The 14,494-nt window shown below is 33.5% G+C and overlaps 1 long non-coding RNA gene across 1 annotated transcript in view; it reads left to right on the forward strand.

The window, feature by feature from the left end:
* Window positions 1-11,130: 11,130 nt before the first annotated feature.
* Window positions 11,131-14,494, forward strand: part of LOC136838294 (uncharacterized) — a 252,169-nt gene continuing 248,805 nt past the window's right edge. Inside the window, exon 1 of the long non-coding RNA XR_010852925.1 lies at window positions 11,131-11,354. This is a non-coding gene — a long non-coding RNA (uncharacterized lncRNA). The remainder of the gene's footprint in view (window positions 11,355-14,494) is intronic.

The raw sequence follows: 14,494 nt of genomic DNA on the forward strand, positions 1-14,494 counted from the left end.
GTTGAGTATATATATATATATATATATATATATATATATATATATATATATATATATATATATATATATATAATATATATATACTGTATATATGATATAACACAAACCGTGACTTTTTTATATTCACAAATATTAATCCAAAAATATTGTTTAATATCCATCTCCACTTTACCTCGGGAATAACTTACGCCCAAGGGAAATTATATCTAGTAAGAGCTTCGTCACCAGTGGGACATGAAACGCTGCCTGGTTTAGAGACAATGGTGTACAGTGACTTAACTACTGAGCGATCAAGAGGTTCAGTGGTTAAAAGACGCTGCAAATCGTTATTTGTAAACCAGGCATCGGTTCGAATCCCACAGGTGACGAATCACTTATCAATCATAATTTCCCTTGGGTGTGATTTATTCCAGAAGTAAAGTGAACTGGATATCAAATGATAGGTATGTATATAGGTACGTTGGTGTATATAATTTCAAGTGCACACAAGTTTTGTATCGCAACCTTGTATCTAGGATAATTTCTAAGTATTTGGTGACAATGCATGTGGAAACCTTAACTAATAACACTTGAATACGTTAAACTTTTTTCCCCCTATAGTAAGGAACTACCAAGAAAGGAAAAGGAAGGAGAATTAAGAAAATAATATTCGTTCAAAGCTTTTATGGCCTCTTACAAAAGGTTTCATTGTCAATAATAGTGAAATTAATTTTTTAGGTTGTGGATTTGACTTCCTAAGCTAATAATAAAAAAAAAAGAGTTTACTTAAACTATTCACTTATCAGCCTATTCAGAGACAGAGTGAGAGAAAGAGTGTAGGGGAAACGAGGTTGTTAAAACTATTTTTTATCGTGCGTACTTCAAGATTATTCATTTTTTGTGAAATAAAAATTTGATTACGGAGAGTATATTATTAACAACAATAACAAAATGGTCAGAGGAGTGTCCCAATGAATGCAAGACATTACAACATAGGTGATATTTATGCTGATGAAACCTCTTGGTTTTTCAAAATAAAAAAACTTATTAAAGTCTTTCTGACGCATCTTTTTGGTAATCATATTCCATGACCTCAACTGTATCCTGTTATTATTTAATGAAATTGATTGAAAATGTTTCAAGAAATGAAGCAATTTCCTCAGCAAGAACAATTGTGCGCTATTTATTTTTATTTTTTTTTATGAAGAAATTAAAAGTCAAAATGAAATGCCCCTTGACATTAATGATGAGACATCGCTTTGCCTCTGGCTCTTGTTCATTCCGCATTCGCATTTTCTCTACAAATGTGGTAATATTCCGCTTCTGCATTTCTGTGGAGAATTACTTAATTTCGCCGGCATATCCAGCATATTACTTCTGCTGCTGCGAGAGCAAAGTTCTGTTCAGAATTTTCAGCGCGTTTAGGGATTTTCTTTTAATTTTCTGGCAAAGGAAAGTTGTGATCGGGACCGAATTTTTTAATTAGATACGGCTAGATTTTATTTTCAATAATTAAATTCTCAAAGGCTGGTGTCATTCTTTCTTGTGGTTTGACACGTTACTGATGAAATTATCATTCATGAAAATAATGTTCGAAAGAATATACCAATGTTTACGTAAGAGCAAATTACATTGGCCTGCTACTCCAGCTTTGTCTCCCAAAAAGTAGAGAATAACAGTTTTGCATTGCTAACATCGATAACCGTTTTTTTTTTTATAAAGGGTCATATCTCATAAAGCTATTTGTCGCAAATTACATACTTATAATAAGCAAATACTCTGTGTATGGACTTGTATATAAAAGAATGATAAGAAGAGCGCTACGTTCGTACCCTAACGTAGAATTAATGAAAGAGGCATGAAATATAAATGAAAAATGAAAGGCAGACCAAAAGGAGAAATCTTGATACTGAGGAGGGCGAGAGTGCGTGATTAGGTCTTCACATTTTAGAAAAGCTCGATTGCTCTACCAAAGGTGTCTTAGGAAGTTTATGATCAGATTTAGGCTGCGGAAATTGTGTATTTTCATCGAGAGATATAAGTTTTAGTCAATTTTCTCAATAGCTTATCGCTTTATGAACATGATGGCTTTCTTTTCTATTTCAAATAAATATATATATATATATATATATATATATATATATATATATATATATATATATATATATACATATACATAAATCCTTTTTATCCGGATTCTTACTGTTTTAGTGTTCTCCCTCTTCTCTCGTTTCCTTAGGAGTTGACCACAAACCTCACGCAAACCTCTTATTTAAATTGGTTTCAGCAGAAGTAGGTTATATAAGGAAATTATGCTTTTCGTTCCAGGAGACTGAAGCCTTCGTTCCGCTTCAAATACTCTAGAGCTGGAAAAGGGATTTTTGGGTCTTGATTGATCCATTTGTTTTTTACTCTGGCATTAAAACAACTATGTTCATTGGCATATGAACATCAATAATGTTCATTTTCCAATTATTTTTTGCAAATCAATGAAATGCAAAGAAAGTTTGTATGGATTTAAAAAAAATATGTTTTTCATTTAACCCATACAAATTTTGTAACACCCATGTTTTATTTAGAAAATTATAAATAATGCAAAAATTTAAAAGAAATCACTGTTCAAAGTATTTACATTCGAAATGACATGAAAATTTCGCTTTCCCCATCTTCCGAGAGAACTGACGAAAAGTGTGAATGTTTGAATATTTAGTTCTAAAAAGTTGCTTTTTTAGTAATTGTGGTCACCAAGGCAGGAAATATAACCTTTGGCTGTAAATCATTATGACGAAGATAAAGTATATGCAGTTAAATCTCGAATTTAAAAGAGGCATTCACTCAATCTAGGCATATTGTATACACCACAAGAATTCAAAAAAATTTTTTTAATTAAATAATTGACAAAATAAATATTTTGAAGACAACACATTTCCTTGAATCTTGGAGAGAGGGCATTTACCTTCTACATAATGGCACGTCTAGAGAACGCAACTGTTCACTTCTCCAAGACTTTAAGATTCGAAGACCAAGTACCTTACAGTCCAAGGAGGTAAACAGCTATCCCATAAACGTCGGGGTTAACAGTATGTAAAGAAATCTTTATTTATTCTCGTTTTACATCGACGCAAAGCACCGATAGATATCGTTAATAAGGCTCGGAAAGTATCATTAACAATATATAGAGTTCAAACTAATAACAAAATGTTTCCGAATTCTTCATATCCTTAATAGGAAATTAGTAACTTTTTAACAGTTAATATCTAATTCAAGGATGGATTTTAGTTAGAATGAAGATAGTTTATGTTTATTCGATGTGGAACGTGGTAGCTTTTTGATTCGGCCTTTGGAATGTAAACTTAAAAATGTTATTAGGTTGTTATTCTGTTTTTTTTTATGAATTTTCTTCCATATGATTCCACATAAAGGTTAAAAACTAATAAAACATCTGCAGTATTAGACTTATTTTCTTATGAAATCACTTCTCTAACACTTCATAAGATAGCATTCTTGAATGTTGTCCATAATTTCAAGTTTTCCTTCCTTACGGTGCCTACACAAAAGAGCATATATATATATATATATATATATATATATATATATATATATATATATATATATATATATATATATATATATATATATATATATATATATATATATATATATATATATATATATACATATGTGTGTGTGTGTGTGTGTGTGTGTGTGTATATATATACACATACACAAGTGCGTGAATGTATGTATGGATTTGTGCATGAGTGTGTGTCCTGCATTACGAACAAATCTCTATACAATTACGTTTTCTGTGTGTAACTTCTTTCTCATTACTAGCTAAGACTACATTGCTGATGCTTTCCTTATCACATTTTCGCTAATTTTTATCTATGGAAAAGAAGGAATAATGTAAATGAACCAATCAATGCAAAACAGAGGACAATGGAAAGGAGGAGATAGAAAACGACTGGACAGAAATCAAAATAGTGTGTTTTCCCATTTAACATTATTTTGTTTTGGCATTTCCGGTCCTCCGAATCCCCCCTAATCTCAGGGAGAGCCTCTACGCAGAAGTGAGTTGGTGGAAAAGTCGCAAATAATTACGAAACTTTTTTTTTCTAGGTGGTGAAAGACAAGAGGATCTACTAATTGCGTTTACGTCACAGCTAGAAAGCTCGCAATCGATCTTAAGAAGTCTTGTGAGATTACTTCTCACTTTTCCAAGGAAAATTGTTTCGATATATTTTTACCCTCTCTCTCTCTCTCTCTGTAGCTTTCTGTGTGTTTGTGCGCTTGTGACATTCTTACTCTCTATGAGAGAGAGAGAGAGAGAGAGAGAGAGAGAGAGAGAGAGAGAGAGAGAGAGAGAGAGGCGGGAGAGAAAGAAAGAGAGAGAGATAGAGGGAGAGAGAGGGAAAGAAAGAGGCTCAAGGCAGTGATTTGGATCTGCTGATTTTTGCGGATATCGTTGTATATGTATAAAAAGTAAAATGTTTATTTTTACTAACTAAATATTATTGCACACACACACACACACACACTCACACACACATGCGCACACACACACACACGCACACACTAACACACACATGCACACACGCACACACACATATACTGTATTTATATACATATATGTATGTATATAATTATAGATATATATATATATATATATATATATATATATATATATATATATATATATAGATATATACAGATATAAACATATATAATATATATATATATATATATATATATATATATATATATATATATATATATATATATCTACATAATTATATACATACATATATGTATATAAATACTGTATATGTGTGTGTGCGTGTGTGTGTGTGCAATAATATTTAGTTAGTAAAAATAAACATTTTACTTTTTATACATATACAACGATATCCGCAAAAATCAACAGATCCAAATGACTGCCTTAAGCCTCTCTCTCTCCCTCTCTCTCCCTCTATCTCTCTCTCTTTCTTTCTCTCCCGCCTCTCTCTCTCTCTCTCTCTCTCTCTCTCTCTCTCTCTCTCTCATAGAGAGTAAGAATGTCACAAACACACACACACACACACACACACACACATATATATATATATATATATATATATATATATATATATATATATATATATATATATATATATATATATATATATATATATATATATATATATATATATATATATATATATATATATATATATATATATATATATATATATATATATATATATATATATATATATATATATATATATATATATATATATATATATATATATATATATATATATATATATATATATATATATATATATATATATATATATATTATGTTTACGGAATTTAGTTATAAATATATATATATTACTTATATGTATATATATATACACACACATACATACATAAATATATATATATTATATATATTCTATTTATATATATATATTATATATAAAATATATATACACAATTTGACAATGAATAACATTGCTAAAACGGGGAGAACTTTTATTTTAAATTATAGGTATATAACCTCATCATTAAGCTGAAATTTTGACGAAGCATGAAAATTGTTGGAAATATAATAAAATTAATTGCCTTTGAAAATCGTAATAAAATTGGTAAAACCGGGGAAAACTTTTTATTTTGGAAATTTTGCAAAAAGCTAATAAAACATAAAAGGAATAGAAAGTTGGAATTAGAAGTGAACAAAAATAAACACAAATATGAAACGAAGAGAAAAAGCAAACTAAAACTAACAAGTACGAAGTAAAATGGTTGTTAACCTGTTGCGTATGTAGTACCTTCTAAAATCACCTTAGCTCCCGCATTCGATAGCAGAAGACGTCCTGTAGTGTGCTTCCTCACTTCCTCTCAGGGAGAGAGGATACTTATTGAATGGCTTCAAATAACGTCAAGGGTGTGAGAGATAGGATTCCAAAGCTATTGCATGCTCTGATCTGATATTGTCAAGTAGTGACACAAGTGAAGGCTTTGAAGTTATGAATAAGCAGAAAATGAAGAAGAACCAGAAACCTCGGGTGGACGGAAACAGCACAAATACGGTAATGGATGGCTCTAGCAGTGTTAATGTAGCTTCGGCTCCGAGTCAACAGATACGGTCTAATAATGGTAACGTTATGGAGTGTGATAGTTCTGACGGAGAGAGTCTGCTTTATTTTGGCGCAGAGGACGATGGAAGGAAAGTTCTGTATTTCCCAAGTAGCCTTGATATGGCTCATAATCGTAAGTTGCAGAGGGCGGTGAACACCCAGAATTTGTAGTTCTATTTAAAGAAGGTAAATATCGGGCTTACATTACCTGAGAAGGCTGAGAGACACTTGACTACCAATGGATTTGAAGGTATTTGTTTGGAGTATCCTAAGCACCAGGGAAAATTGTCTAAGGTTATAGTCTTTGATTTTTCGGTTTTCATGGATGAAGGGGTACTGCTGGCTGACAAGCGGTTTGTTTGGATTAAAGGGCGAAAGGTTAAGCAAGGCGGAGAGGTTATTTCTAGGCCACAGGAGATTGCCCTTATCAGAGATGAAATTCCCGAGAGAGTGTTTGTCCCATGCATTGGTTATAGGAGGGTTGCCGTGTGTGATGAACCACCCATTTTATGCTTTAAATGTAGCAAGTGGGGTCACAGGGCATTTAAGTGTCAAAATAACCACAGTAGTAGGTTTTGCAATGAATATCATGACTCTAAGTTATGCCTAGATAAAAAAAAAAGTTAAAATTAATCCGAAATGCTGCAATTGTGGGGGAGATTACTTTGCAGGTGTAAAGAAAACCATCATGTTGTGAATGGAAAAGCGGTAAGTTTAATGGGACATTCTCAGGACACTAAACAATCGAGTAAGACCGTGACTTCTACTGTCAATGTGTGGGAACTTCGGGAGAAAGAGAGACGTAGACAAAGTGGCATACCAGAGATTAATGGCCAAAGTGTTTGTTATAATTTGGAGAATATTGATGCATTTGCAGCTATGCGAATGGAAATAAATGAGCTAAAAAAACTAGTTATATCTGTGCAATTTCAAATTAATCAACTCTGTAAAACAAAAATTTCTGTTAACGAAAAGCTTGTTGCTCCTCGAAATGGCGTTGAAGACTTTGTAACCGCTTCTGTGCTTGAGAGGAATGTTGAAGCTGGAATGAGTTCAGCAAGTGACAACAAATATTTGCATGGAAGTGTTGAAAGTGCTCAAACTGATGTTTTAGTCAATAATAATATTGCTCGAAATGTCTCTGCTTTGTTGGATGCTGTACTGAAATATATGAAACAACCTGATGACGCTCTTAAAAATATTTTGTTGTTTGTTAGAGATTTTAGGGAAAATCTGAGTAACATTGACGCCACCTAAACCAAAATGTTTATCATGAAATGCAAACAATTGACAGAAAAGTTCTACTGATCTTCACTCGTATGTTTTATCCCACGATATTGATGTAATGCCTTTGCAAGAGGTAGGAATCAGTAGCTTAGTTTTTCATTTAACTGGATATCAAAGTTTTGAGTTAAACTGCAGATCCTCTGAGCCACACAGGGGTTAACTAGGTTTATTAAGAACAACATTCCCGCTAAATTAAAAACAGCTGTTACGGTTAATGGTGCAGAGATTTCAAATGTCAATGTTCGCATGAAGGATCAAGTCATATTTATTATTAATGTCTATATTCATTCTAATATGTTGGAATTAGAAAATTTACCTTCCACCATACTTAGTGAGCCATGTTTATTGTTAGGCGATTTGAATGCTCTTCATGAAAATCAAGGTACTGCTGAATGCCGAAATATAAGTTCTTTGAATAGTATGCTGAATTCCATGGATAATGTTCGGGTTTTGGTAAGAATGAACCCACTCATATGAGGGGTGGAAGACTTGATTATGCTTTGCTTTTCAATATGGCAGAATATGAAGCAGATGCATTTGTTGTGGGTGGATTGCTTAGTGATCATTTTGGAATCTGTGCAACTGTAAATATAGGGAAATTAGCTTCTAACGTCTCTAGGAAAAAATATATCTGGAGAACACAGGAAAAGGTTAAACTGATGAATCAAGTTCATGAATAGTACAAAGATTATAAGAGAGCAGAAGGACATGGTAACAATGAAAATAAATTTCTAGATTACCTCCTCAGTGTTGTCGTTGATACTCAGCATACGGTTAAAGAAAATTACACGAGAGCCTGTAACAAAAATAAGTATTATGACAAAGTTACTGAGGGTTGGAATGGACTGTTAAGGAAGGCGCAATAGAAATGAAATCTAAATCCTAATGATGATCAAAATAGGGAAACTATGATCCAGATAGCTGAAGGAACGTCAGAAACAAGAAAAGTAGTAAGAGGGAATTATTTGGACGGTTTTCTGAAAGATTTGTCTTTAATAAAATCCCTAGGTGGTGTATGGAATGAGGTTAAAAAGGTAAGAGGAGTTAAACAAAAAATTTTGCTCATCCGGACCCTCAAGATAAGACTGATGAAGTAAGGAAAAAGTGGTCTCATACTAATAGTTTTAACAGCCTTCCTGGAAACACTCAGCCATGTTTGAAGAACAGGTCGCCTAAAGGCAGCGTTTGGTGGAAATGCAAGCAGGAATAAGAGACGAGACTTGTCTACCCTTCACTAGAAATGAAATATTGTGTGCTATCAAGCGAGGAAAGTCTACTGCCCCAGTTATGGATGTAGTAACATGATATAATTAATTGTTTGATTGCAATGGCTGATAGTCCACTTTAGATTTAATTAATTTCTCTTGTGCAAATGGCAGGATACCTATAAAATGGAAGATAGCTTTAATGATTCCTGTTCCTAAATGTAAAGGAGAGTATCGACCTATAGCTCTGACATCGTGGTTTTGCAAATGAATGGACTTTAAAATAGGTTACTTTATGTTACTGGAGAACAGCTATCTGATCATTTGTTTGGTTTTAGAAAAAAACAAGAGCACAGCGGATTGTGTTATTAAAGTACTAAGCAATACCAGGGCCATATGTAGGGCTTTTGTAGACCTTACGGCTGCCTTCGATAGGGCAAATGTGAGGTAATCCTAGAAGAACTGCCAAATAAAGGAGTGAAAGGTTTATTGTTAAAGTGGATACAGAGCTATCTGAACTGGAAGGAAAGCCAAAGTGTGGTTCCAGGGTCATGAGTCTAAGGAAATGTTAGTGGAGTTGAGTACACCACAAGGTGGAGTATTAAGCCCTAATTTGTTTAATGCATTGATGGACAAAATTGCAAGCCACACATTCCAAGAGGTACTGATATTGTAATTTATGCTGTTGATGTTCGTATATAATGTGATGCTTTGTCATTAACAATGGCTGAGTTGCAAAATTTTCTTGTCTGCATATGGTGTTTGGTTATAAACGAAAATAAGAGCAAAACACAGACTTGTATACAGACAGATAGTTATTTTTTTTATTTAATGGGAAGGTATTAATGATAGTATCTTCGAATGTATGTAAGTTTTAAAAAGACCATGTTCGAGATAAACTGCGTTAGAAATCCTTGTCTGGCGAGACTTAAACCATTACAGGCGCTTACAAACAGAGGTAATGGAGCAGGCATTCCGGTTTTAAGGATGGTTTATATTAGTACAGTGCGCTCAGTTATCGATTATTCAGCGCCTGTATTGTAAGTTATTCGGAGAAGGAACTGAAGAAATTAGTGGTTATCCAAAACAAAGCCATGCGTGTCATATTGGGATGTACAATGAGCACCAGGTTAGAATTGATGAGAATGGAATTAAACTTGCCTAGTGTAGTTGACCGTATTCGAGAAATTGTCTCTACTGCTGTTGTTCGAATGATAAGAAGAGGGGAGAGAAGTAAAGGAATGATAATTTCCAAGTCATCAGGAAGGTTTAATGCTCCAATTCGAGCCAACAGCCATTCACGGAAATTGTGTAACATTATGATATTGTAAAGTACTGTCTTCAGTTGCCAAGGGTAAGGCCTTTCAAGCCATGGTTATGTACAAAGGTAGAGATAATCGTATAAAGAAGTTGGATTACAAAGAGAGTGAGTGTCATCCTAACGAGTTAAAACAGTTGTTCTTACCATTGTAATGTAATTTACCAAGATGTAACGTTTTTCATATATATTGTGATGGTTCTGTTAATGGAGTGAAGGCTGGATGTGGAGTTGTCATACGAGAATTTGGTGATAATAAATTTACTGATGAGATGATTTCTAAACGAATAAAGGATAATAGTTCTACAACAACAGCCGAGTTGCATCAATTCACGAAGGACTGAAAATTGTCGCGGGTAAACAGTGAGATTCCCAGAGTACTTTGCTTGCATTGAATTGTAAAGATCCTTCTAATGATGATTTGGTATACCAATGTACAGTAAGTGGTTTTTATGTTAAACTTTACTTGATACCTTCTCATATAGGTATGTATTTAAATGAAGTTGCTGACAAATTAGCAAAAGATGCAACATGTAAAACCACCTGTTGATATCGTTGGTGTTGTAAGTTTTCGTCAAATAGAGAAAGGTTTGAGACATCAGAGCGCTGGATAATGCGGAGAGGATTTTATCAGGCGGCACTAATAGCATGATGCATTATTTGTATGTCTCTGGAAATCCCCATACTACATATGGCAAAGCTCTTTCTAAAATTGACATTTATAATGAGGTTAAGGTTAGGTTACAAGTATTCATGGGAATATGTTGGTGATGGTAATGATTTTTCATGTAAATTATGTAAGAGCCAAGCTCTCATACATTGTCATTATGTATTATATTGTAATGAACTTTCAGAATTTAGGGATAGAAGTGTTGATGCAGTTGCAAAGCAGGTGTGTTATTTGCCGAATACTAATATGGTTCCAAGAATTAAGAAGAAGTTTCCCAATTTTTATCGAAACCAGTAATTTTGGAAGGTGAATGTTGTATCGTTAAAATATTCTGGAGGGTGTACCAGCATGCTGATACACCCCATTTGATGCATATGTAATATATGCCAATAAATCTTTTGAATTTGAATTTGAATTCTAAAAACAAATCATATAACTGCTAATTGTACACCGAATAGGTTGTTGTTCAGTTCTGTTTCATCTGAATCTACGAGGTCCTGTCTGTTTGAGCAAAAAGACAGTACTTTAAAATTCTGGTCAGTGAGCGGGTGGTAGTGTTCTTAACTGTGCTCTCTCGTGACTGAATAAGGTGGTTTTGAAAGAGAAAACTTTGTTCTGACAGAGATCTGTGTTCCTAAATTGTCTATGCCAGCGATTACTGGATCTCACGTATCGCAGACCACACTGCGAACTAGTAAACAAACAAGCTATAAAGGCATTAAGGTCTATGGGAAGAGTAGGTGTCTTCTTCAGCAGTGATCTAACAGAGGGTAAGTACAAACTAATTAGAACATAATTTGAGGAAAACTGTGTTTGAGCATTTTTGTAACTTTTTTCATATTTACCAGCAGTAAATGTGCACCGGTCTGGGACAAAGCTTCTTTAAAATCTTTCTCAGAATTTTGTAAAATACTAATGTGGGGTAAGAGTTTTCAGTAAAATAATTCTGGGGGAAAATCATGTCTTGATGAAAAAGTTTAAAATCGGAACGAACATTGTAAGCTTTATTTATCACAGTACGTATTGAATCAAGTTTATATAACTTTGGAGAAAAGCTGAGGTAATTCACTCCCAAGGCAGTAAATGTATTTTTCCTGTAAACATAAGTTCCAAATGTAAGTCGGGGTTTAAGCCCAGATGTTGATTTATGGTTTTCACAAATATTAAGAATAATGGTAATTAGTACTAGCTGTTACAACATCTGGGTAAAATAGAAAAACATAACTCTTTGACAAGTTTAACAGGATTAGAAATGTCAAGGTTATTAAAAGTTAATGGGTATAAAACTAGAAATAAAAATTTCCACAGATTATAACTAAAAGTACCCACTGATAAAATAATGGGTTTTTATGGGTTTCCTGATTTTTTTTTTTACCTCAGGTAGACCATACATATAACCAGGCTTAGACCCTGAAACGAATAAGGAACTCTTAATGCCCTGTTTAATTTGTCTGCTAGTTTTAAATTATGACAAGCAATATTTACATTAAAGATCCTAAATTTTGTATTGTCACAGTACTTAATTAATTTTATCTCAGCCAGACCTATTGATCAGGACGACATCCCTACCTTAATCTGGCTTATTACTGTACTTTTACCCTTAAGGTTCCGTAAAATATTGATTCTGTCGTTATTTAACTGATTGTATCCCTCCTTTTTTCGAGTATAATTTTTAAAAGTGTCATTTGCTATGACAGAAATTTTGCTAAAATGTAGATGTTAAGGTTTCACCACCATAAATGTCAGTTTCTTCAAGCTGAACACAGGTTTCAAAACTTCGTAGTGACATCAGCACCAAGAATTTTTTAGCTTTCTCTATTGCCTTTAAGCTTGATATCAACCAGTTTTTTCCGCACACTGGAATCTACAGTAGCTGATAAGGAACTGTAACACAAAACAAAAGATTATTCCTTAAATCCTTATCTAGTGAACACTCTTCTGCAAAAATTACCGCTTCTTTTCGTTTTTGTGCTTTCGCTTCAGAGTCTATTACGTTAAATTGCTATGATAGGCACGTTTTAGCGTTGTGAAAATCTCCGGAATAAACTTTTTGGATCTAAACCGAACCTTCTCAATCCTTCTAAATAACTACGGCATTGGACGGCCATACGTCTCAAAATAGTCTCAGCAATAGGGCGGCTACTTGGAAAACTTAGCTCGGTAAAGAATACCATTGTCAAGGCCAGGTAGAACATTTCATTTTGCAAGCTTTCGAGATATATGACCTCATCATCGGCCCGAAATTTTGACAAAGCGAAAAGATCGTTGAAAGTAAAATAAAATGAATTTTTGTTTCGAATACCTCACAACATATATTTTTCTTTGTTATAAATCAAATTGAAGTATATCCCCGTTAGTTTTGTGTAGAGTGCAGATGTTCCCCTAAGGACACCACGTGGGATGATTTAGAGTATACAACGTAGTAGCTATGCTTTAACAGTAAAACGACACTAGGGAACTGTCTGTCATGAACACACTTCTAGCTGAATCGGCAGCTACAGGTTTTGAACATGTTTTGTATGATCATATATGCTCTCACCCTTCCATGAAAGAAAGAATTAATGATAGATAGAATTAATGATAGATAGTATATATATATATATATATATATATATATATATATATATATATATATATATATATATATATATATATATATATATATTGTGTGTGTGTGTGTGTATATGTATATATGTGTGTATATATTTGTGTGTATGTATATGTATATATATACATATATATATATATGTATGTATATATATATATATATATATATATATATATATATATATATATATATATATATATATATATATATATAGATAGATAGATATATATATAGAGATATTTCAGTTCCTATACAGTATGATGTTACGTGATGAAAGTAGTTAACCTTTATATATGTGGACTATTCAGCTTTATGAATTTGATTGCTAACCATTTACTTACCCGTACTTCAAGAAATTTTGCGAAAATAAATGAACTTTCATACTCAGCGTTAAAATGATAAAAGTGCAACTGCTTCCCCCTTTTTGCAATACATCAACTTATTTCTAGACCAGCTAAATGACAGCATCGTAGTATACTCACACGCTGATAGATTATCAGCTCTGAAGGCAATGATGGATGAATATTTCGGATCTCCCTGTATCTATTGATCCCAAGGAAAGAGTAAATCAAAGGGGATTAAAGCCTCCTTTCTCGAATCGTGGATGGAGGAACCCCCGTGGAGTCTCCTGATCTGTCACAGGCATGGAGCTGGAATGCTCGTACCCACGTTAGAGCGGTAAACTCGGACCATTATCTGGACAAAGGGATCACAAATGGAATCCTTCCTGCGCTCGAGATTAATGTAAATGGCAAACGGTTTGATGAAGTGGTTACATGCAAGTTCAACTAAACGCCGCCTTTGGAGTAGCTCCGTCCCAAAGCACCCAATGTATGCGCAAACTGAGTAGTAGCTGATTCGCGCTGATTCTTTCCGCTAAAATACTGACGGAACTAAAGTCTTGTCACAATGTAATCACGATATGTAAGAGAAAGGGTAAGTGCTTTGCGACTGTGTGTATTCTAACTGCAAAATAAGGTAATGGGATTTGTCAAATATTTTATGTGGTATTGTTTACCAGATTGTACGAAGACGAAATACATGAAATTACTTTTCGAGTTAGTACTGAAACTTGTTGTATGTTGATTTTCAGTAAACGCGTCTGAACGATGTCCTACATTGCACTTTGCAGGTGAGCTTTTCTCACACGGGATATTTAATTCTCTCTCCCATTTCACTAATAATAGTTTAGTTAAGTCCTTTTAGATAAAATTTGATGAGCTCTATTCATAAAATCTTTTACGCGGTAAATATCAATCCGATGCGCAGCGGGTAACAATATTGGCTGTAAATATGGTTTAA

The sequence above is a fragment of the Macrobrachium rosenbergii genome, chromosome 4 (genome assembly GCF_040412425.1).
Source record: "Macrobrachium rosenbergii isolate ZJJX-2024 chromosome 4, ASM4041242v1, whole genome shotgun sequence".
Lineage (NCBI taxonomy): Eukaryota > Metazoa > Arthropoda > Malacostraca > Decapoda > Palaemonidae > Macrobrachium > Macrobrachium rosenbergii.